We start from the raw sequence: 25,746 nt of genomic DNA, 5'->3' as shown, positions 1-25,746 counted from the left end.
ATTGCTGAAGAGTGTCAAGAGCAGTTTGCATTTTCTTGGAGCGGGCGTCAGTACACCTTTACAAGGTTACCTATGGGGTACATACATAGCCCGACTATCTGTCACCGGCTGGTGGCAGAGCACTTAGACAAGATACCGTGTAAACCTGACATACAAATCTCTCACTACATTGATAATATTTTGATTCAGGGCAAGGATGTGCGCAGTGTGCAAAATCAGTTAGAAGTCATTATGGAGGGATTGAAGAAGGAAGGGTGGGAGATTAACCCGAACAAGATTCAAGGCCCAGCTGAGACAGTGATATTCCTAGGGATTCAGTGGCATAATGGGCATCGAGAAATGGTGCCGAAGGCCCGACAGAAAATACTTGAGTTTACCACTCCAATGAACAAAAAGCAAGCTCAGCAGTTCATAGGGCTGTTTGGGTTCTGGAGACAGCACATTCCCCATGTAGGGCAGATACTGGCCCCCCTTTACAAAGTGACACGAAAGAAATATGAGTTTCAGTGGGGGGGGAAGAGCAGCAGAAAGCATTTGAGTTGGCAAAAGACACCGTGCAGCAGGTGCTCGATCTATGGCCATTGAAGGAAGGCGAAGTGGAATTGAATGTGTCTGTACAAGACAATTATGCTAACTGGAGTGTGTGGCAGAAACAGGACAGGAAACGTGTGCCATTGGGGTTTTGGAGTCGTAAGTTGCCCGATGCTGGTAACTCATACACTCCATTTGAAAAGCAGTTGCTGGCATGTTACTGGGCCCTGGTTGATACTGAGCAAATGACTGGTGGGCCATGATGTATTTATGAGGCCAGAAATACTGATTATGCAATGGGTGTTGAGTTCTCCTAAAACACACAGAATAGGACATGCCCAGGAAGCCAGCATAATTAAGTGGAAATGGTACCTTCAAGATAGAGCCAAATCAGGAAAGGGTGGGGTTGCAAAGTTGCATGAGCAAGTAGCCAACATACCGCCCTCGGATTACATACCACCAGAAGTGTCTGAGAAACGCGAGTCTCCCATGAAATGGGGAGTACCATATGGCGATTTGACCGTAGAGCAGACCGAGCATGCCTGGTTTACTGATGGCTCAGCCCGATATGTGGGAACAGAGCGATACTGGAAAGCAGTGTCATATAATCCCAAGACAAAAAAGATTTTGACGACGTCAGGTAAAGGGAAGAGCAGTCAGTTTGCAGAGCTTTACGCAGTTTACCAAGCATTGAAACAAGAGACCCCTGGTCGATGTCATTTGTACACAGATTCATGGTCAGTGGCGAATGGGTTGGCGGTGTGGCTGCCAACCTGGCAAAAGAATGGGTGGAAGATTCATTCGAAAGAGTTGTGGGGAAAAGAATTGTGGCAAGATATTGCAGAAATGTTATCACAAAGTGAAGTCACGGTGTATCATGTGGATGCGCATTGTGCGACAGATTCATTGGACCGTTGGTTTAATTCTGTTGCAGATGAACACACCAAGATTTCATCTGTGGATGCGGAGGCTCAGGAAGACGATTTGGAGGGTTTGGCCAAGTGGGCTCACCAGAAATGTGGGCACCTTGGAGAAAAGGCTACTATCAGGTGGGCACAAGCTCGAGGAATTAGTATTCCTTTAGAGGTAGTGAAAACAGTCATCTTGCAATGTCCGGTGTGCCAACACCAACAGCATAGGCCTATCCCTCAGATTGTTCATGGCACGTTGCGAAGAGGAAAGTTACCAGGTCAAATTTGGCAGATCGATTTTATCGGTCCTCTGCCAATCAGCAAAGGTTGTCAGTATGCATGCACTATTGTGGATACTTACTCTGGATACATGATGGTTTTGCCATGCAAGCGTGCCACACAACTGAATACCATTAAGTTGCTAGATCAGATCACGTTGCATTACGGAGTGCCTTTGCAAATTCAAAGTGACAACGGGTCACACTTCAAAGGCAAATTAATTCAGGACTATTGTCAGGAGAAGAGTATAGAGTGGCTTTACCACGTGCCCTATCACCCGGAAGCGTCAGGGTTAATTGAAAGAATGAATGGGTTGTTGAAGGAACAGCTGCGTAAGTCTGGAGATGGCAGTTTGGCAGGTTGGCGTGATTGCGTGTTTGATGCGGTGCAAGTGTTGAATAATAGACCGGTGAACAATCATGAGACTCCATTGTTGCGACTAATGACTCCTGCTTTACAGATTCAACCTAACCTAGTTAGAGAGACTCTATTGTACTGGGAGATTACCCCAGGCTCGTTAGCTCCCTATCGGGCAACTCCCGAGTCAGCAGGGGTAGACTTGCATTCTCATGAAGAAATCAGATTAGACCCGAGAGGGATTGTTGTGATTGAAACAGGGATTGGGGTACACATTCCTCCAGGGCATATGGGATGGATTGCCCCCAGATCTGGACTAGCATTGAAGGGAGTTCAAGTGCTGGGAGGGGTCATTGATGCTGATTACCAAGGCGAGATCAAAGTCATCTTGATGAATAGTGGGGACCAAGTGTTACCGATTCATAAGGGTGATAGAGTGGCTCAGCTAATTATCATCCCTGTTAAGTTGTCCATGATTAAAAAAGGGGAGCCTCCCACAGTGTTAACTACCCGTGGGGATCGTGGTTTTGGCTCTTCAGACAGCATGATACCGGGTGCAAAGGTGTGGGTCGAAAGGCCAAGTGGTCCACCAGTGCCCGCAGATGTTATTGCATCAGGCAAAGACCAGATAGTCTTAGTAATGGAACCTGGTAAAGACAAATGGCAGTATGTGCCCGCAGACAAATGTTACCTAAGGGAGTGATTTTCAACACTGATATCTCTTTTCTGGGTTTGCCTTGTAGATCCTGTGTCTGGCTGGTGTGATTGTGGAACTAAATGGACTCCATTTGGGAGAGTCAAACGGCATGATGCTCCGGATAAAAAATGTCATATCTGTGCCAATGATCCATGGGAGACCGATGATGAGGAGCAATGACGTCCAAAAGCAGCTCGATACCGATGCCGAAAAGCCAGCCAGACCAACGACATGGATTCATGGAAGACGACGAACACGTCAGGTGCAAGTGCAAACAACATCGATGCCAGCTATGCAAGAGACGTCTTTAGGACGGCGAAAATATTCCCCGATGATTACCCAAACGGAGAATATGTGGACATACCTGGCACAACAAGTACTCAACATTACGCACTTTTGCTTAACCGATGTGCCCAATGCTGAAGCTTTACTAACTACGCGTTTAGTTGCAGTGCCGACGCCAGTCCCGGTTCTAAAGCACATTTTTGGCGTCACACACAATGATACGTTAGTTCAAGATTCCGATATCAGACAATCTTTTTACGTCTATGAGTACTGCAGGTTTTGCAAGGAAACGGATCGCAAATGGAGAAATTTGACACATATTATAACCTACAATATAACTCAAGGCGATGTGTGCTACTGTATGACCTGCAATACTAAAGAAATTGGCAAATGCCAACAGCTAAATTTAACCAAACAGAAGAATCAAACTGTGTTCGAGAAACGATTGTGTTCACGAGTTCCAAGCACATGTACCAGTGTGAATAATACTATGTCTTGCAATCTTACCGTAATAGCTGCCAGTCATCTAAATCATGTGAAACTTCCAACAGGATGGCTCTTTTCATGTGGTAACATCACATACACTTACATTCCAGCTAACATTTCTGGAGGTCCATGTGCCTTAACTCGATTAGGACTAATGATGTTTCCTTTACACCCAGCAATATCTCGAAACAAAATATCAACTTTTGAATCTGTGGGTCTATCCCCCGATTGTGATTCACATGTGCATTTACTATCAGAGGCTGAAGTTCTAGCATTAACCCTTTCATTAGTAGGAGTTTGGGGTTTATCTGCTGGGGGGTACAAGTCTTTGATCAAATTAGCATGTTTAGTAGTAAAAGGACTCAATCATACTTCTCAAGCTTTAGAAGAGTTACTCCTTGACAGCAAAGTTATTAGAAAAGCTACTTTGCAAAACAGAGCTGCTGTTGATTACTTATTGCTGAAGCATAATTTAGGCTGTAACGCAGTTGAAGGTATGTGTTGTTTCAATCTAAGTGACCATTCACGATCCATTGAAAGTCATATTCAAGGTTTGAGGGATCTCATTTCTCAAGTGTCCCAAGAGCAAACTGGGAATTGGTGGGATTGGTTATTTTCATGGATTCCTGATATTGGAGGTACACTGCGTTATGCCTTTGCTTGCATTTGTATTATATTAGGTATCATAATAGCTTGTTGTTGTTGTATTCAATGTATTCCCAACTTGGTTTTAATATTTCGGCGGTTTCAAAGACCGCCTCCTTTGCCACTGGGCTATGGAAGGTAAATATCCAAGGGTGGATTGTGGTGTTCGAGCTAAAAAACATGGCGCTGGTGCGCAGTGCATTCTGGGGGAACTCAGAGCCATAATGGATATTTATCCATGCCTAAGTGGAAAGCTGCACTTGCTTTGCGAAACAACATGTTTTCAACGTTATTCGCTGATGGGTTTGGAATGCAGGCCTTCTCAGCCAAGGACACGGCGCTGGGAAAGCTAAGATCCGCAGGTGCCGGCTGGTACCTGATAACGAAGTTTGTTTTGGTTTGCTATGCCTGCCCCAAGGTTTTGAGATGAGTTATGGAATTGTTTTCCGGGGCGCTTAGGAGAGGGAAGCGCTGTGCTCCTTGAGGTTACTGTCGGTTGACCCAGCTGGCAACCAACGGTCACCCATCAATGCGTAAGCGCATTTGCCAGAAGGTTCGAGAAGTTGCCACCCCTTGTTGAGGAGGGCATATATGCCGAAGCCCTCAACGGTCAGACGGGATAAGCACAAAGACCTCAGTCGGAGGGGGGACGCCCTGGTCCGATATACCTGTGGGCTGTTGTGTTCTTGGCCTGGCTGTTATCGGGGTCTTTCAGCCGCTTCTGGCGAGATGAGGTTTTGTCAAGTTATGCCCATGGTGATGTATTCCTGCTAATTTCCTATGATTTATCTGATTTATGCTTGTATTGTATATATGCCTAACTACGAATAAATAGCCGTATAAGTGCTACTTACTCTCTAAGCGTGCGTGTGGTTGTAAGTCATTGCGTTGTCTACCTGCGTTCAAAGTATTGGCACTGCGGCTGCACTGGTGATGAATTACTGTCCGTGCACTATTGGCGAGCAATACACTGACAGAGTCACCCCCCTCTACATTAGTCACTCTGCTAGGGGCCAGTTATGAGAAATCACTATCCTCTGCTGTTATATAATCCCGCCTAACAGGATAGACTGTCTAAAATAACAAGGAGTAGAATAAGGATGCATTGGTGAAAATCAACTACAACCCCAGCTGTCAGAGGTTCAGTGGAGAATCTACCAACTACACAACATACAACCGAGAAGCCAGGATGAAACTGGATTAATAAAAATTAAACCATGTTTGGCTTTGGACACTACACAAACTAAAGAAGCTTGGTCTAGTGACAGTAGACAAATGTTGAGTTACAATGAGATGGGACTCTACCTCACCCAGAGCATCTAAGCATGCACCAAACTAAAGTCGTACTGGACAAAAAGTCGGATCATACTGCGCTCAGGTCTAGGAAAAAAATTGCAGAAAAAAGGCCCTTGAAATACTATTTCACCAATTCTTTGCCACACGTACACTGGACATCCATGGGATGAGATGGTGGACAACAGCAACAATGGCAGCCAAAATTGGCAACATTGCAATCAGTTCATGAAATTAATCTTTACAAAATTACAAGGATATTAAAAACCATCACTTAAGACATTACAGTAAACAAAACAAGAAATAAAATAACAGTACAATTTACCCTAGTCTTTATCAAAGCTTCTATTAAAAATCTCAAGTTGATTTTCAACAAGACCTCTGGACCGTTTAACAGCATACACCAAATTAGAACCCTGGGAGGGTGAATAACCCTTCCCCATTGGTCAACGTGCAGGCTAGCCAAGCCGGTATGGGCTCAATTCTTCTTGTTTGTTTATTGAATTTCAAATGCGCACCAGGCCCAGAAGTAGCAGGGCGCAGCAAAAAGAATATGTAAAGCTTACTTACAAGTTACATAATGAGAATCACAGTGACATATTAGTAAATACAGAACACAAAGGTAGGTATATTTGCAAAGTAGATACAATGGTTACAATCATAGTTTTAGATAGAAGAAAGGCAAAATATCATATTTACAAAAGGCAGACATGTAGAGTGATCAGTTACAGATGGTTATGCAATAGTCACATAGGCAGTAATGCCTTTTGGTTAAGAAAGGCGATGTAACTCTTTCTGAAATGAAGGTAGGGTTGGTCAGCTCTTAACTCATGAGGTAGGGAGTTCCAGAGTTTAGTAGCCTTCACCGGGAAGCTATTGCCACCAATCTTAGTGGATTTGAATCTGGGTACCACAAGACAATTGGTATTGATGGTTCTAGTGGGCCTGGTGGAGGATCTTCTTAACAATTTGTCAATTAGGTAGACAGGGGCAGCATTGTGTAATGCTTTATGAGTTAAGGAGGCAATTTTTAGTTGCATCTTGTTTTGTGTGGAGAGACATTTGTGTTGGTGTCTAATTGAGGTCATATGTACTCTTGTTGATGCCTAATGCTGCTCCGAGAGCATTATTTTGTAAGATTTGGAGTTTATGGATGTTAGTGCCGCAGTAGAGGGCGTTACAATAATCTAGTCTTGACAAGATTAGTGTTCTGGCCAGAATAATGCAGTTGTCATTTGACAAGAAAGGCTTGCCCGCTCTTATCAGCTTGCATGTGTATGCTGTAGTTGAGGCCAGGGATTTCACTTGTCTATTGAAGGACATAGTTCCATCTAGATAGAATCCCAGGGTTTTTACTTCCTTAGAGACTTATTATTGCCATCAATGATGAATATGCAGGACCTAGTTTGATGATATTGGAAGGGGTACCCAAAATTATTAACTCTGTCTTATTCAGGCAGAGGCCGCGAGTGGCCATCCATGCCTGAATGATGAGATAGATTCTATTCAGATTCTATTCACCAGCGCCACATCATTGTCATGATCCCCAGAAAGCGGGAGGAGAATCTGTGCATCATTAGCATAGTTAGTGTAGGTGAGACCCAGAAGGTCCAGATCGTCGAACAGAAGCTTGGTGAATATGTTGTAGAGGGCAGGCGACACACAGGAGCCCTGAGGCACCCCGCAGGTGATCGGGGACGGGTCTGCCTCAGCAGACAGGGAGAACACTCTTATTGTTCTGTCGCTCAGGAATGATTCTATCCACCTAACCGCTTCGGTGGAGAAGTGGGCAGCTGAGTCCAGATGCCTGCAGAGGACCTTGTGATCCACCAGGTCGAATGCCGCTGAGAGGTCTAGTAATAGGATAAGGGCAGTCTTCCCACTTTCTCTTAGCTCATCGATTTGGGTTTTTAGGTCTATCAGTGACGTTTCCGTCCCGTGTAACGGTCGGAAGCCTGATTGTCTAACCCCTAGGAGATTATGGAGCTTGAGGTATTTTTGTATCTGCACGTAGGCAGCTTTGTCCAGGATTTTTTTTTCCAGCTTGGAAGCCATGCACTAACAGTGCTCCACTCCCTTCTGGTTACCTTGTTTAAAATGACAATACAGTCCTTTCTTCGTTGGTTACTTTAAATTAATGAAAATAATAATGTACTATAGATAAGCACAACATTTGTCATTTTATTTTTCATATTTTAATAGTCAAATATTCCACATGGAATATTTAAGTTCCCCCAAAACATAAATTAAAAAATAATTTCACTATTCTTTTTTCATTTGGCCATGGGTTATAATAGCCTTAGAGACCTCGCTCTCAGGCCTCATACCTCGTTAACAGCACGAACATCGGTCTTCAGGGTCCATAACTCTGTATGGCCCTCGTGCAAGGGCTATAAAGTGATAATGAATCCTCTGAGGTTACTCGAAATTCTAATTACCCATATATTGCTTGTTTTTAGTACACTATAACGTTATATGTTTCAAGGGTTCTACTAAGTTGTCTTTGCAAAAACGACAGTGCACATTATTTATAGGACTATTTTCTCTCAAACCCATAATTTATTTGGTTTAGAGTACAATGGACCTGATTTTTAGAAAATAATTCCTCCAACGTAAATCTGCTCAAATGCTCTAGTAACACTGCTAAAGCATTCCCATCTAACTGTGGGGGAGGGAATAGGATTTAGACATTTCCATAGTGTTAATCCAGCCCATTGCCAACATTTATTTTTAACCTGTATAGGATTTATCGATAATTGATCAAACATCATATTCAACTTTAACATGGTGTTCACTTAAGCGTTTTTCCACCTACTATGGCTATATGCTTTTTTTTTCTTTTAAACAGGCCTGGAGGGTTGCCCAGGGCAATGCCAGAGTTTAAGATTATATGAACCCTCAGGCCATCGTCGCTAGTTTTAAGGTCTGCAGTATAATAAAATTGATGGACCGTTCTTTGGCAATTATAATTTCTTGGACAAGCTAAATTCCTGCATACAACCATCGCCAAGAATGACAAAATACCAAGCTCAAAGCAGATCAGAGCAATTGGTGTGCCAGACGTTTTTTTTCTCCATTATAGTCTCTCTAAAAGGTTCCAGTTTATCTTCTACCAATTTAGAAGGTTATCAAATCCATAAGATACTATAAGCACAGCATTGGCTTTATAAAACATTAGAACAGGATGTGGAGAACTGACCAAAGCGCCCCTCTATTAACCAGGTTGAGCAGTCAGAATCTTTACCTTCTGCTTTAATTAAGACAGTTGGAGGGCGACAACAATAGTATCTGTCAAAAGGAAGTCCAAGTATGTAAACTCTGAGATCACTTCTAAAACCTCATTATTAAGTAACCATCTGTAGGCTGGAGCAGCTTTAGTATAATAAAGGACCACTATCTGGCATTGTAAGCCAACGGGGGTGCTGTCAAACAAGATAAGCTCATCCACGTATAGTAGGTTCCTAATGCGCCAATATCGAGGGTGCCATCAACTAGCCTAAGAGACTATTTGATTTGGTACACTCCCCGTCTTCCCCTGCTAAGGATAACACCTGGCTTATACCCTCTGAGGTGTTCTGGGAATCTCCTTCTGGGTTCTTCATTGAGAAAATTGACACCATTCATCATAAAATTGCGACTGCCTGTTCACTCTCCGTATTAGCCACTCACTCTTCTTCCCGCTAATCACTCTTCTTCCCGTTCTATGTCCAATGCTAATTGGTCTACTTTCCCTATTTGGACCTGATCCCTCTCTCCTTAGTTAAAGAGATCACAACTGACATACCATTGATTTACACAGGCAATTCATGACTCCCATTCCTCTGGTCAAATGCCTAGTGACCTAAACCCTGCATTAGTAATCACTGTTGAAAAAAACCTTCTCTGGACCCTTCTATTCTTTCAAATTTCGTCCTATTTCACTCCTCCCATTCTTTATGAAAGTACTTGAATCCTTGATCTGCCCTCTACTTGGTTCCTTTCTTGAATCCTATAAATTCTTTGACTCTTTCCAGTTGGGTTTTCGTTCTGTCATAGGGTCTGAGTTGATCTTAGTCGACAACCTTGTTCGCTTGGTAGGCCAGGGTAGCATGGAGGCGCTAATTTTAGTGGATTTGTCGGCTGCGTTTCACACCATAGACCACCCCACCCTGATTGCCCAGTTGTCTTCTGAAGGTCTGTCGGGCCTGGTTTTCTGACTTTCTGGCTGATTGCTCAAAGTCTGTCTATCTTCCTCCTTTCTGTTCTAAGCCTGTGCCCCTGTCTCCTGGAGCCCCTCAAGGCTCTGCTTTAGCCCCAACATCTATATTCAGCCACTTCTCAGCCTCATTCACTCCCATGGCTTCATGTGCTATTCCTATGCCGATGACATGCAGATCATACTTTGTATGGATCTCACCAGACCGGATACTGCTGCTCGGCTTATGGGTTGCCTGGAGGAGGTGGGTGGGTTGGTGGATGGCCAAGAACTGACTGAAGCTGAATGCTGAGAAGACAGGGGGTCTGGTTGTTGGCACCTCTTACTTGACCCCCAAATTTCTGGCTTGCAATTTTTGGTCCTCACCCCTACTCCTTTGACTGTTGTGAATGATTTGGGGATTAAAATATCCTCTGCCTTGTTGATGCATGTCCAGGTCTCCTCCGTTTGCCAATTGGGATATTTCAAGCTCAAAATTCTCTGCAAGGTTTTACCTTTCATCCCCTCTAAATTTCATGCTCCTGTGGTAGCTGCTATTGTGCTAAGCAGTATTAATTACTGCAATGCACTTTATTTTGCCCAGGTTGCGTAACCTACTTCGCCGCCTGCAGTTACTTCACAATGCAGCGGCTAAAGCAGTATGCAACCTCCTTTTGGTGCACATATGTCACCCCTTCTTCCTGTCGAGAAGTGACTACTGTTTGAGTCCTTGTGTATCATCCATAAAGCTTTTTATAAACTTGGAGCTGAATATCTTCAAACTAAATTCTCCCAGTACGGTTCCCCCTAGAGCTCTTCACTCCCAATCTGCTAGCGTGATTCAAATACCGTGGGTAAAATGTTCTCGTATGGGTGGTCGTGCCTTCTCTGTAGCTGCACCAAAGGCGTGGAAAGCACTTCTTTTTTCCTCTGCGGGCAACCACTAACCATTTCTCCCTTCGTCTTGCTTCGAAAACGTTTCTTTTGAGCGCCATGATGCCCCCGGGTGAACGTGTGCTTTATACATTCTATTATTACAGTATCAGCCTCCCCCCTTTGGTAAAAAGGATTGAGCACTCTCCAAAGCTCTACAGACGTCACTAAAATAAATATTAAATAAAATAGGCGCCGAAACGCCCGTTTTAATCCACTAAAGGTGGGAATTGGCGCAGATAAAAATCGTAATTTAGCCGTATTATTATGGTCATGGTATCTCTATACAATTCTCTTATAATCGCTGTTAGATACATTGAACACCATTTCTTGAGTTTATTCCAAAATAAAGACGGGTAATGCCATCAAAAGCCATTCTAAAAATCAATAAAAAGAAATATAGTATAGCATGTTTTTTAAATGATTCGAGTTTTAAAAGATCAAGTTAGAAAAACATTCACTGATGTCCCCATCCCTTCTCCAAAAACGGTCTGGAAAGGGTCCAAGATACTTCACCTTGGCATCATACAGTTATGGAAAAAGCCCCGTCCACTCTCGCACTCGGGGTGGATGATCAATTTGGCTCAGATTGCCAGCTATGACAAAGTCATCTACAGACTAAGTGACCAAACAAAACATTTTCCTAGAACCATTTTCTCGGTAGATGAAAGCCCGTGCTCATGACACATGCTCTATATCCGACCCCTCCCCCCCACCCCACTCCAGAACTCCGAGATGAAGCCCTAACCCAACTGGTATCAGTCACCCTTTTTCTTCTCAAGAAAGACCCACAAAGACTTGCCCTTGTGGTTCATACAGTGCCAACCACCATACCCATAGATAAGGTGCCCCTCAATTTCGGGCCCTCGCTGTTGGAACTCTAACTTGGTGGGGTCAAGGTCGTTTACCTTGTTCAGTGGTTGAAAGTAATACAGCTACAATACAAATGCAAGTAGAATACGATTTGTTAAAAAGCACAATAAAGACCATCATTCCAAATGGATTGGTACATATACCTTCATAAAAATTAAGTAGATTACAAATAGAGTTGGACAACAGGATCACAGAATTGCAGGTCTAAAAAAATAAAAAAAATAAAAATTCCCACCGAAACCAACTAAATGCTAGCTGCAGCTAAACGCATTACTAACAAAAGATACAGGCGCTGGATTCCAACACAGGTCATAGATCTGGCCCCTCCATCTCCCCAATGACCTAACGCATTAATATAAACAATACCATAGCATCCCAAAACCAGAAGTAATTGTCAAACAAAGCACCATCACATTATGGAAACAGCTGGAAATGATGAGATTTACAAGAACTACCATTCAATGGTAAGGGGCGGGACATCCATGAAAGGCCACGGGGGCGATTGCAACTCTATCCTCTCAAGCAATAGTGCGAGGAACAGGCACACCTTCTGCTTGGATATTTATACTTACTTTTGGTCTATATAGTATTTTTGGGCATCAATACACGTGGTCGCCCACATATCACTAATGCGACCCCATCCACTATTTGCCAAGAATGCGCATCAGTGCTGCCTCTGCATTTCCCACAGCCACCAAATACATCCACCTGATTCAGTACTCAGAATACCTGGGCACATGAGTACTTAGTCCAGTAGAGAAGAGCTACAGCCTTGTCCAGGGATGGGTAGGCGAGTTTATGGAAGAGGACAAGGTTAAAATGCCAACAGGATTTACGTTCAAGAAAAGGGGCACTTACATACCGATAGAGGTGGTGACCATACAGAACACCTTTTGGTTCAAATGTAGGTGTTAGGGAAGGCTAAGGATTGGAGGTTGGGTGTGGTACATATGTGGCCCCTTTACCAATTTGCCACTTTAGGGTAGTTAATTTCTATTTCAATTGAAGCATCACCCTTTCTGCCGGGCAGCGTTGACTATATACGATGCTTGCACCACACGTTCCTCCTTCAAAGCACAACTAAGGAGGGTTTTTCTTTGCCCAAAATGCTGAGGCAACTTTGGATAGGGGCGGTCGGCCCTAGGTTAAGACATAATGGGGACTAGAGTCTCAGCAATGTGGCCGAGTTAGATCGGTCTGGCTCAACTGCCGTTTGTTTCTTGACTTTCACAAAAATTGCCAGTCCGGCCCATCAAGCCGCATGCATCACATCCAACATTGGAGAACTCCCAAGAAGACGTTGCAGCACGAAGAGGGAACATGTGCCCGTCCAATTACTTGCATTCGAGAGGGCAGGAGAACGTTTTTAAATACATTTTGAAATCTAGAGGCTCCTCACAAAAGGACGCGGGTTGGCCAGAAATGTTGCATTCAGTGGTGGGGGAGCCACAATATTGGGCAAATGACCACAGCATTTCTTTCATTTTACTTTAAGAACACCAACACTGGAGATCTGCCATCTTGCATCTGTTTAATAAAGATGCACAAAACACACAGGCTCGAATGAAATCAATGTAAAGAAAACAAAGGGTGTTGAAAGCCTTCAGAGTCTGGGTGTGAGAAGCTGACCAATGAGACAGAAAAAAGAAAAACAGCATTTGTTTCTCTTATTAAGAGACAATGAGCTACATTGTTCTAGATGAAGTACCAATTGAAACAAAATATATGATTAGGAGATTCAGTGGGTGGACAGGTAACCAGTTAGCACTGCAGACAGGAGCATCAACAGGGGCGAGAGAGAAGCAGAAGATAAAAAGGAAGGTCTTGAGTTTCTGCCTGAACCTTAGGTGGTCCTACTCAGGTTTGAGAGAAGCAGGAAGGCTGTTCCAGAGGGTGGCTCCAAACGAGGACAGAGATATACGACCCACTCTGTGCCTGGAGAAGCGTCTGACCCTCAGAGAGTTGGAGGTGGATAAGCTGAGGGCTCGAGAAGGAAGATGCTTAGGAAGAGAGTTGGATGGACGATGAAGAGGGTCTTGAACTTGATACTGGGAGCCAGTGGAGAGATTTCAGGGCTGGAGAGATACAATCCCTTGGCTTGAGGCCAAGGACATATCTTGCAGTACTGTTCTGGATGAGTTGCAAAGGGCGAAGGCAGGCAGGTTTGGAAAGAGGCTGTTGCTGTAGTACAGCCCAGAGAGAAGCAGGGCTCTGTAGTTGGTAAAAGTCTAGGGGAAAGTGAGAAAAGGGAAGAATACCTCTGAGGAAGTGCAGCTGGTAGCGAGACTTCTTATAAATGTCAGATGTGAGGAGAGAAGGAGTAAAGATGACACCAAAGTTCTTTGCTGCAAAGTAAGGTGCAGGGGGAGGGCCCAGGGTGCAAGAGGGAAAGCAGGAGCATGGGTCCCAACGAGAAGGAGCTCCGTCTTACTGGCTTTACGGCAGAGCTTGCTGGAGGCACACCATTCTTGAATCACGGATAGACAGCCAGAATGAGTGAGAGATCAGACAAGGCTGAGGGGAGCGTGAAAGAGAGCTGAGTGTCATCCGCACAATACTGAAAGTTAGAACAGAAGGTATAGATGAGGTGGGTTAGAGGAGCCAAGTAATGGTTGAAGATCCAGGGTGAGATGTTAGAACCCTGGTGAACACTGCATGTAAAGAGAAAGGTGGAGGAGAGAAAGGACCGAAGATGGATCTGTAAGGGTTGATCAGAGAGAAAGGTGGTCAACCATGCTAGGGTCTGACCATTGATGCACCTGGCCACCCTCTGTCCTTTGGGCCTAGGTACCTGCTCATCTTGCCACCCTCCCGCACTGCTTCTGGGCCACCCCTTGCACTGGGGTCTGTATCTGTACCCATACAGCGCCCCCTTTTTCTTCCTGCACTTATCAGACCTACCCTATCTGCTGCCTTAAACCTAGCACTTGCAAATTGCTGGCTACATTACCACTGTTTGTTGCCTTCATTATTTATTTATTGTTATTTATCTGTTTCTCCTCTGCTTCGCACTTTCCACCTCTCCCCCTTCCATGCACTTTTCCCCTCCCCCCTCTCCCATGAACTTGCGCTTTCTCAATGTCACTGGGCCTAGTAAGATCGCTGTTTTGTTCTCCCCTGTTCCCCTCCCTTGCCTTGTCGCGCTCTGAAACACTTGTGTACGAGCGTGACATAAATAAAATATCAATCAATCAGAACGTCACTGAGATGATTGATCAGGATCGTATTGAAAGCAGAGGATAGATCAAGGAAAATGAGGACCGAAGGAAGGTTAGAGTCGAGATTTAGATAGCTGGTCTTCACAGGTGTTCAGCAGAGCAGTTTCCATGCTACTAGCTGCTCTATGGAGACAACCAATAGATTCAGTATGAAGAGTAAGCTGGGAGATGGACAGCATTTCCAGGAGTTTGCCCAAGAAAGGAGTGATGGAGATCAAGCGGTAGTTTGCCAGAGAGGAAGGATCGGCAGAGGGCTTCTTGAGGAGGGAGTGCTTTAGGTGGGAAGGAGTTCCAGCAGCAAAAGAGTGACTGCAGAAATCGGGCAAAGTTGGAGCAAGGGAGCTTCTGCTTTGATGACACTTGGAGGGATCGGGCTGGTCTAGAAACATTGTCGGGAGTGAACACAGGGAAGGAGGAGAAAGGAGATGGAGATCCAGCCAGAGAGGGTCCAACAGTGGGAGAGGAAGAGGAGAAAGTGGACAGGATGTCCTGGGTTTTAGTGGTGAAATGAGAAGTTAGTGCCGTGCAAAGGGTGTGGGAGGGAACATGAGAGAGGGAGACTGTAGCAGGATTGACCAGCTCTTTGCAGATTTTAATAAGTTTGGCCGAGTTGCTAGAGGCCGCAGAGGCGCTGGCTTGGATCCAAGTTCTCTTCTTGGACAGGACAGAGAGTCTATATTGCCTTTGGAGCAGGCAGCAGGCCAGTTTGTCGGAGGATGAGACTGATGCCCTCCACTTCCTCTCAGCCACCCTACACTTGCGTTTAAGGGTGGCGAGGTCTGGATCATACAAAGAAGTGGACTTGGATGTGGGCTTCAGACTGATCCTCATGACAGAGGCAAGGACATCCAAGAGTGTTAGAGATTGAGAGATGCAGGTTGTGTGTAAGCATGCGAGTCAGCCACAGGTGAAGTATGAGAGAAAGTAGCAGAGAACACCTCCACTGACACGCTTCATGGGCTGTTTGGCCGAGAAAGTGGGTGGCAGTGCTGGGGTCAGCTTTGCATGGGGACAGAGAGGGACAGGTGAGAGGAGAGAAGAAAGTGACAGTCCAGGAAAGAGGAGCGGTTAGAAAGTTGTAGAGGGAGGGTGACAAGATAACAGCATCCAGGATGTACTCAGCAGCGTGTGTCAGGAGAGCGGGATATCGCAAAAGAGCCCAGAGGAGGGGCTAGAGGCATGCAAGTGGATGTTGCGGTCTCAGAGGAGAATTTGAGAGGTTGAGACAAGGAGGGAGGAGGAGAGGTCGTCCCACTCAGAGAGGGCAACCTGGCCAGGTCGCCTGTAGATGGTGGCTACAGTAAGAGAGACCAGGAGAGATAGAGAGCCTGCAGACCAGACATTCAAGGAGGAGTAGGCCAGCATATGAATGAAAGAAGCAGGGATCCACTCCGGGAAGATGAGGGCTACTCCACCCCCTTGATGGTTTGTTCTGGTTTCGGAGAGGATCTTGTAGCCATCAGAGTGTCAAAACTCATGAGAGCTGGCCATGAACCATGTCTCTGAGACCAAAAGACATCCAGATCAAGTTCTTGAAGCAGTCGGCAGATGTCAGGAGTGTGATAGAGCGAGAGTTGGGTAGCTACGTGGAGCTAATTGTCATGTTTGAAAGACTTCCATGGAGGGGTACAGGCATGAGGTACACCATGCGGAGATGTGAGAGATGCCAAAGAGTGGGCAGAGGAGGAGGAAGGAGATGGCAGAGTAGTTAGAGAGGAAGAAGAGGGTGCCAGAGAAGCCAGATAGGTGTAGGTAGGAGTAGCAGGAGAAGGAAGAATGTTGTTGAGATGCGGGAAGCGTCTACCGAAAAGGAGGCTATTGGGCTGAGGGCACTGGACCAAATCAGTGCCATTCAGATAGAGATTAAATGATAGGGAACAACAAAGAGGATGTCAGTAAGTGTCTGTCTGGAGGAAGCACTGGAGTAGGTATCAGGCTGTCCCTTTTGAGCTTCTTCCTACCAGAATTAGTGAGAGGGATATGATAGGAGATGGAATAGCAGAGTATATAGGGGAGACTGAGAGCACCATGGAGGGGTGTTAGGCGGAGAGCGAGAGAACACAGCCCAAGCTGGAGGGTGAGTGTCGCACACAAGATTTTGTTATGATGTGCCATGCAAAGAACATCATCATAACATTGAAAGTCGTTTCCAGGTGTTGGCTGCTTTACGCTTCTGCTCCTTCCATTAACCAAAACTCGTGAAGCGCAACCCAAGATAGTCGAAGGATTGGATCGCCACTACCCTTAATCACCAAGTACACTTGTTAACACAAAATTGGTTGTAAAGAACAAAATGTCATAGTGCATAAAGCAGCCAATTCTCAGAAGTCAGAATGACCTTCTCCCAATAACACAGCCAGATAGGCCTAGGCCCCACACTGACAGTCTTTAAAGCTACAGCGAGACGGGCAGCTATATATAGATCAGAAATCTGGGGTCCCTCAGCAGATGCTCAGTTTAGTTCAAGCGAAAATGGGGATTTGAAAAAAGTTCTTCAAGTACCAAAATCTACACCCATTTCAATGCTCCATTTAGAACCCCACTGGATAGGAATTGGCCTAATTCTGAAGACCAGGCCCCTCTTATTGACTTCACATATGAACAGCTCCAGCCCTTGCCAAGTACAGATAAGCCACTTTGGACCTGCTGAGAATGCTCACCAGCAGATCTCTGCACATTAAAACATTTTTTACTTTTCAAGTACCTAAGGAGAGAGGTAGTTGGTGGACCTCCCCCAGCATGAGCACGGATAGGACAAGAGCAATATTGAAAGACGAGATTGAGGAATTTAATCTTCGCCTCCTATGGGAAGGGGTAGTTGGACCTACCCCAGCATGATCACGGCTAACGCAAGGGTGATATTGAAAGCCGAGCGTGAGAAATTGAATCTTCACCTCGTATGGGATGGGGTAGTTGGTGGACCTCCCCAAGCATGATCGTGGCTATGGCAAGTGATACTGAAAGTCGAGCGTGAGAAATTGAATCTTCGCCTCCTATGGGAAGGGGTAGTTGGTGGACCTCCCCCAGCATCATCACAGCTACGGCAAGTGATGCTGAAAGCCAAACGTGAGGAATTGAATCTTCGCCTCCTATGGGAAGGGGTAGTTGTTGGACCTCCCCCAGCATCATCACAGCTACGGCAAGTGATACTGAAAGCCGAGCATGAGAAATTGAATCTTCGCCTTTTTTGGGATGCGGTAGTTGGCGGAACTCCCCAGCATGATCACGGCTAACGCAAGAGTGATATTGAAAACCAAGATTGAGGAATGTAATCTTCACCCGGGATGGGGTAGTTGGTGGACCTACCCCAGCATGATCACGGCTAACACAAGAGTGATAGTGAAAGCTGAGAATGAGGAATTTAATTAAATAAAAACATTAAAAATAAAATAGTTACCCATAAAAAACTAAAGTGGATGCGGAGACATAACTTGATCTAGTCAAAACCCTCTCCTGCTCTAGCACTTTTATTCAAACCAAGAGCTGGTATTTTAGCGTTGGGCATTTCACCTCTAATTGGAAGAAGCATGAGTCAGACAGATGTCCCTATTGCTTAGCAACATGAGAAAATCCTTGTGCACGATCCGCCCAGCATATAAGAAACCTGGATTGACAAACCTCAAACCATGGAACAGATCTAATGGACGAAACGGATGAAGTGGATGAATCAGACGAGCGGCCGGACTGGGTGAAACGGATGGAAGGATGGAATGGATGAAAAGGACAGAATGGATACTGCGGATAGAATGGATGAAGGGGACAGACTAGATGAACGGATGGAGCGGACAAAGTGGATGGAACAATGAAGTGAATGGAACAGACGAAATGGATGGTGGATGGAACGCATGAAGTGAGTGGAATGGACAAAGTGGATGGAAATAATGAAGAATATGGAACAGATGAACTACATGGAAAGAATGAAACGGATGAAGTGAATGGAGCAGACAGAGTGGATGGAAAAAGAAGCGAAAGGATGGAACGGACAGAATGGCTGGAGTGGATATATGTATATATCCCATACATCTCTGTATCCCCTATTTATGCTATATATACGCTACATACCCGTGTCCCATGTTATCTGTACCCCTTGTTCACCACATCCATCCTCTCGCTTTATAAACGTATGCTGCTATGTACGTCCCCTGTCCTGCTCTCGTGCTTGGTCGCAGGCACTTTACTGACAACCACCATATCGCACTACTACGCTAACTCTCTCCTATCCACCATCATTCAACTAGAACACAGCTATACTACGACAAATTTCGGTCTAGCTCTGCTCATACTAACATGACCCCACGAACATCTCATCAGCCTATTAAAACACAGCTAGCCGAAGCCCATACCTGCTAGCTTAGGCATCTCCTCAGGCCTAACGCAGCCCGAGCTCAGTCTGGACATTCAACTGACCTCCCCACCACCAGACCTACCGCTAAGAAGCAGCTATCATGCAACAACCACACCAGCCGCACACATATCCGGTGCACCCACGCACCATACGACACTCTCTCCCTCTCTCTAATGAATAGAACTACGGTTCCCGAGGGCGTTCAACCTACCAGCGCCTTGAAGTCATACCAATGATACATAAGGCACTATACAAATGCCAAGTATCATAACAACCATCATATCAGAACTAGGACCACGGCAGAAATATTTTGTAATCTAGTGGCTGCGTTTTACTGAGCTACTGCTCTTTTTATTATAATATTTGCTTTCCGAAATAAAGCTTATATTGATTGAATCAAATGATATGAGTGGATGGTGGCAATTCGAGCACGTCGGCAGAGGGCGCCCTCTCTACTCCCAATGCTGTAAATGACAATGTAAAAGGTTCTCGAGATGGTCCATGTCAGGGACATGCAATCCTGAAATGTTCCCAACATACTGGTGCGAGTACCTCAGCCTCACGTTTTGAGCCAACGCCAATATGAGAGAACATGGCGCATAACAAACCCCCCGGAAATGTCACAACCGGAACCACTGCAGGTAGGTTCCTAGCTAGCCCAGAGAGGTCCCCCAGCAACCAGTCCATTTGCCTTCCGAGACGGTCGCAGCTTAAGGGGTGCGCCTACTATGAGCTCAAGACCCAGAGTGGGGGCAATGGATACTGAGGGGCGGTGGGAAACAGTGCAATTGCGCTGCTCATCCTTCAATAGTATCCGTTTCTGCAAACGTCTGATCATTCTTGAAAAATACTCTCCACACCCAAACTTACCCTAGAGACAGTGCACGATACGCTGCCCTTCACACAGGGGACAGTCAGGAAATAAGGGGTGCACCTCAGCAGCGCGATGGTGGGAAGGATTACTGTAGTGCGCAGGCCGAACCCTCTGGCGTTAGCTGCTTGAGTGGGGTAGACCAGGAACTCTTAGGCCTAGCAAAGGATGGCGTGTGTGCTTTTAGAGTGCTCAAGTCAGGCCTCCCGCTGAGTCTAAGCCTGAGGGAAGCGGCCCAGTCCCACTCAGACCAGCACTCGAGCGAGGGGTACCGTATCCTAAAGCTGAATCGCGACCCTTGCAACTCCCAGCCCAGTGCGCCAGGCCTCCAACTAAAGGGACTCCATCGCCAAGTGAGGGGTTCGATGGTGGTCGGGACGCAACACGCAGGTGGGGGGGCGCGGTCCCTCGGAGGTATAGGCAAGTCCCTGTGCAAACTAGGCGCGGGGCAAGGGAACCCTCCACCCGGAGATAAGCTGCGACTGGAGAGGACGTTAATAGGGGTGGGTGGGTGCACACCTCTGCGCCCCGCCATCCCCAAACGCATACCAGGCACTCGCTCACCACGCTCGGGCCAGCTGTGGGGCGGGTTCATTGTCCTATCTCCAGAGAGAGAATTGTCTCCTCCTGTGCCCATGATAAGCGCCTGGCGCCCATGATAATAGCCCTCCTTTGTGCCCGCGGGTGCAATCGCTTTCCGGGGGGGTGGGATAGATTGGGATCAGAGTTCTGCCTTTGTCCGCATCCAGTTCATAGGACTATGACTAGCGCCACCCTGTGCGGTCACTTGCGGGGGGTCCCATTTATATTTCTGGAGCTATTTTGGGGAAACCTCTTCCCATTAATTGATGGAGCTTGTACTCTCCGGCCGAGGAAAACGACCATTACCAGTAACATTGCCTCTGAGCGCAGACTACTGTCTGCACAGTGTGGAGAACGCTGAACGTACAGTTTCTAGGGTAGCAGCAACTCGTGCAACCCTCAATGCGTTGCTTTTAGTTCCGAATATTAAAGCAAACAAGTACACAATGTTCAAAAAGAGGATTCGTGTGGTACTCACGGCCAACACCGGACCATTAAGCCGAGTCCCCTGGGTGTTGGTGGGCGCGCCGTCAGATAAAGCAATCACGGACATATGGCCTTTGACCTGCGCAACAAATGCATTAACCACTCCTGCGCGAGCGAGACGCCCCCTGCCAGGTGTGAGTAGTTCACACAGCCCAGACTCGCTCACTCTCTCTCTCTCTCTATTTAACGCATTGGGACGTTAAACTAATATTTATTTATTTATTTATTTGGGACACGTACCTGAATGCACAGAAAACTTTAGGTATCGATGCACGCACCCGACAAGTGCCCGTTTTCTACTTCTGAATTTCCGGGAGAGGAGAAGACCCTTCACGTCTCAGGATGTCAAGTGTGGCTGTAATATGCTGCGTGGGTCCTTAGTTTAAATCAATTTACAAGTTTGCGATATGTACTCCTGCACCGGTGAGGGCCGTCAAACTACAATGACCAGAATGCAAAGTGGTTCGAGCTCAGCACCAAGGCCTAGCAAGACTCCGGGAATGAATCTTGGCAATACTTTGGTACACTCGAGCTCCGTGGCCATACCTTCCAGGTAGCTAGGTCCTCCGTGACAGTGCGGATTTACCGAGCTGGAGGGTAGTGTTTAAGGGTGCTTTGTTGGAATAGAGATGACGTTCGTCTGCTCAATGTTTTATTCGCCTCGCCCCTTTCCCTTCTTAATGCTCAGAAACAGCTAGCGTTGCGTGGAATAATTCATCAAAATCTAGACTTCACCTTTCCTTTCCATTTTCGTTTGCTTAAGTGACCCAAAGCAGCAGCAATTGGACAAGGCGCGCCCCCACACGCAAGATTAAGTGCATGTAAACTGGCGGTCCTTTGCCTTGCCTGTAGGTAAAGTAATTACGTCATGTCTTGGTCAAGGAGATTACATCCCATGGTCCCCTCACCCCAACGCTTCGCCCTGGGGACCTCCTCCAATCCCTCTCACCTCTGCAGGCTGCAAAAGGGATCGCTGTCCCTATGGAATGCCGAGGAACGCCATCATGCGACGGCGTTAAGTTTTCGATAACTCCTAGGTTGAGTAGTGTGGGTTCACTTTGCTTCTCTTACCAGATCCCTACCTAAGTAATACATTACAGACAACTTATCTGTATGGAAAAGTTGTAGGCCGTAGGCATTGTATTTTCTGTAAGAAAATAAAACACAACAAAATAATTACACTGCCACATGCTTTTGGGCACATTGTGTCCAGTCCCGAAGTTGCCCAAGGCTACTCCTGAGTCCTTGTTATCCCTGAGCCTTCGTTCCTGGGCACATGCCGCCTACGACGTGTCTTGGACCGTGTACCGAAAGAGTACTCGGCGTTCCTTTCTTCTGCCTGCTCCTTCTTTTCTTGGACCGTGTACCGAAAGAGTACTCGGCGTTCTTACTTCTGCCCGCTCCTTCTTTTTTGGACCGTGTACAGAGAGAGTACTCGGCGTACTGGCACCTGCCTGCACCCCTTCTTCTTCCGTTCTTCTTCTAGGGTGGGTTGGGTGGCAAACATTTTTCCTTCCCCCTTCTCCAGGTACTAAGAGCCTACCCGAGAGAGGTGAGCTCTTACCTGGTTTGTGCCGCCTCTCCTTTTCCAGGCTTACTTATACCCCCCCCCGGCCTTTTGTTCCTTCCTGGGGGCGGCTGGGTTACCCCCCTGACCCCTTGCTGTTACAATTCGCACCTTCCCAGGTGCTGTTTCCTGTCCTTCCTGGGCTTTTGTTTCTTGTGGCGCCATTCGGACGCCCCTCCCTACGCTTTCGCGCCGTTTTCCCCCACCCCCCGCCTAAACTCCCAGACCCCCTATCGTCCCGCATTTCATGCGGCCCGGGGCCTGGGTCATAGGCTGAGTAGTGTGGGTTCACTTTGCTTCTCTTACCAGATCCCTACCTAAGTAATAAATTACAGAAAACTTAACTTATGTGTATGGAAAAGTTGTAGGCCGTAGGCATTTTATTTTCTTACAGAAAATACAACACAACAAAATAATTACACTGCCACATGCTTTTGGGCACATTGTGTCCAGTTCCGAAGTTGCTCAAGGCTCCTCCTGAGTCCTTGTTATCCCTGAGCCTTCATTCCTGGGCACATGCCGCCACACCTGAGTGGGTGTTCCTTACGCCCGCTCAGGTCCCCCCCAAAAGCACCCTACCTGCAACCCCGTTCCTGGAGTGCCCTAAAAATGTTGTCGGAAAAAAACCCCCATCCCTTCCTTTGATAGGTGCACCCCATCCTGATGAAACCTGTCCGGATTGTTCCGGCGTAAGCCATGTCTTATGAAATGCAGCCCTGTGCTCTTGCAGTACTTTTCTACTGATTTATTTAGTTTCTTTCTGGCTATCTCAATTGCGTGCCTCTTCTGTGCCCCATACCAGACCCTTCTTGGTATTATCTCTGACATAACAATCTCGGTATTCCACCAGCTGCGGGCTATGCTATGCAGTGACTCGCAGATGTTCCTTTGTAATTTACCCCTGTTTGTGCTCACCAGGTCGCCCCCCCCCCCCGAGATGTATAACCAGGTACTCGGGGGAGGGGGAGGAAACCTATCAGGTCCGATAGCCTGTCGTGGATGTCCTCCCAGTGCATCCCCGGGAGGCCCCACCATGACGTAATTGTGTTCCTGAAATGTAGTCCTTGCTTCACTTCTTCCAGCCACCTGCCTGCCCGGGTCATGAAAGAGTGCCCCACTATTCATGCCGATTTGTATGGTCCGGCCTCTGTAGAAATGGGGGAGATAAGTGTCATATCAGTTCCTCCCTTATGTATTTCTTAAAACATTGCGAATTCCATCCCCCAATTCGTCTCACCCCCTTTGCTCCCAGGCCCCCCGCCCACGCAGAGGTTGCTGCCCCTATCCTGAAAGAGTGTCCCCCCAAATTCGGCTGGATCCCATCCCGCTTTCTCCACCGCCTGTTTTAATACTGCCTGAAACTGGTACCTGCTGAGCGCGCTGCCGTCCCTATGGATCAATAACTGTCCGTCGACCTCTGGTCGCAGCTCCAGGAATTCTTGGGTGATGCATCTGGGACAGTGGTCCTTTTCTCTGATGCAATTGAGATCTATTGCTCTCCCCTTCCCCATTTGGTCTGTCTTAGATTTCCTTAGCATTATAGACATCCCCTTGATACCCATACTAACAGTGGCGGCTGCTATCATAGGGCGGCCGGGCGCCGCGCCCCCAGAAAAGGAGAAAAGAGAGAGGAAGCTAAAAGAGATTCAATCTGAGAACTTCTCTGATTGAATCTCTTTTAGCTTGCATTTCCTTTGCCAACAGCGCGGAGGAGCTGTGGCAAGGCAACAATAACAAAGGGCCGGGCCCGGCTGCTTTCACAGCGGGGCGCGTCCCGTTTTACGTCTTCCTTCTTCAATAGTAGAGTGCGTGGAGCTCGTAGCTCCACGCACTCTACGTAAGCCCCATCAATTAGAAGGCTGGCGGGGCTCTTCAGGGGTGGCCCCACCAGTCTAAAATATGCGTAAACAGCACACTAGGTCCGGGTCATCAGTCGTCACTGAAATTCCCTCCAGTCCCTCCCCTGCATGGAGACAGTAATGTCATTGGCTGTTTGCCGGCCAATGACAACCCTTACATTGGCTGGCAAACAGCCAATGACATTACTGTAGCTATGCAGATCTCTGGTGCAGGGTGTGTGGGTGCGCCTGCGCCACCTTCACACTCTTCCCTGGCCTTGATTCTTTAGATGACGGCAGGATTCACAAGTCGACGCGAGCCCAGCTGCCCGGCCCTGAAGACCACCACCAGCCCAGCAGAGATGGCCTGGACCCTGGTCCACGAGTCCACAACATGAGTTGCCGGCGGGTAAGTAGGTGGTCCCAGCAGATGTTGTTTCTTGTTTGTGTTTTGGGCCCAGGGAGGGGACGTGGTCCACGAGCCCCAGTCAGCAACACTGAAAGACGTGTAGGCCAGGGCCTACGTCTTTCAGTGTTGCTGACTAGACTGCTGTCAACTTAATGGGGCCTTGTGTCTCACTCGAGTCGAGTGAGTCTCTGGCGGGCCTTGGTGGTAGCGGGCCCCGGCCCGTCTACCACCAAGGCGGGGGCTGCCTGGCCTGGGCCTTTACCCCCGGTCCGTGGGCCAAGGCCCATGCGGACAGCAAGGCCCAGGCAGGCGTACCACTGCTGCCCAGTGCGTGCCGCGTAGAATCTCCATCCAAAATGTGCCGTTTTATATTTTCGGCATTTTTCGACAAAAAATGCCGAAAATATAAAACGGCAAAAGTAAGTCACCAGGGAGAGCCCTGGCAGCGTGAGGAAGAGGCCTGGCCGCCTGGCACAGTGGCACCACCACAACGGCTGGTGCAGTGCCTGGTGGCCAGGCCTAGCAGCATGATGCAGGAGGGGTCGCGGGCCGCGGCTGGCTATGATACAAGTGGGAGGCTGGCTTCATGCCTTTTGTATTCCCACCAAAGCTGAAGCAGCAATGAAACTGCTCTGTGAAGGGTTTCTACTGATGTTGAATGGGAGGAAAATAGGTCAGGCCTTGTGACTGCTATTGACTTTTATTTTATGTTTTAGTCCTGGGCTGGCCGGGCTCTGCTCTGATTTTGGCAGCTGGCAACTTGCAGTTTTAGTTCAGCTTGAGCCACTCATTTGGCCTGAGCAAGGCAGAGGATGCTAGAGACATGGGTAAACCAGCACTTCTCCTACTCCTTGACCTATCCGCGGCATTCAACCTCGTGGATCATGGCGTCCTATGCCTCCACCTTTCCTCCACCGCCAAATTCTCCCCAGAGGCCACAGCTTGGATCACCTCCTTCTTACAAGA

General features: G+C 47.1%; 1 long non-coding RNA gene across 1 annotated transcript in view; it reads right to left on the bottom strand.

The window, feature by feature from the left end:
• LOC138581960 (uncharacterized) overlaps positions 1 to 21,045 on the bottom strand; it is a 126,557-nt gene extending 105,512 nt beyond the window's left edge. The window contains exon 1 of the long non-coding RNA XR_011304905.1: positions 20,959 to 21,045. This is a non-coding gene — a long non-coding RNA (uncharacterized lncRNA). The remainder of the gene's footprint in view (positions 1 to 20,958) is intronic.
• Between the last annotated feature and the right edge of the window lie 4,701 nt (positions 21,046 to 25,746).

This window comes from Ambystoma mexicanum, chromosome 3q (assembly GCF_040938575.1).
Source record: "Ambystoma mexicanum isolate Mex_15411 chromosome 3q, UKY_AmexF1_1, whole genome shotgun sequence".
Lineage (NCBI taxonomy): Eukaryota > Metazoa > Chordata > Amphibia > Caudata > Ambystomatidae > Ambystoma > Ambystoma mexicanum.
This window is presented reverse-complemented; position numbering and strand designations above follow the sequence as displayed.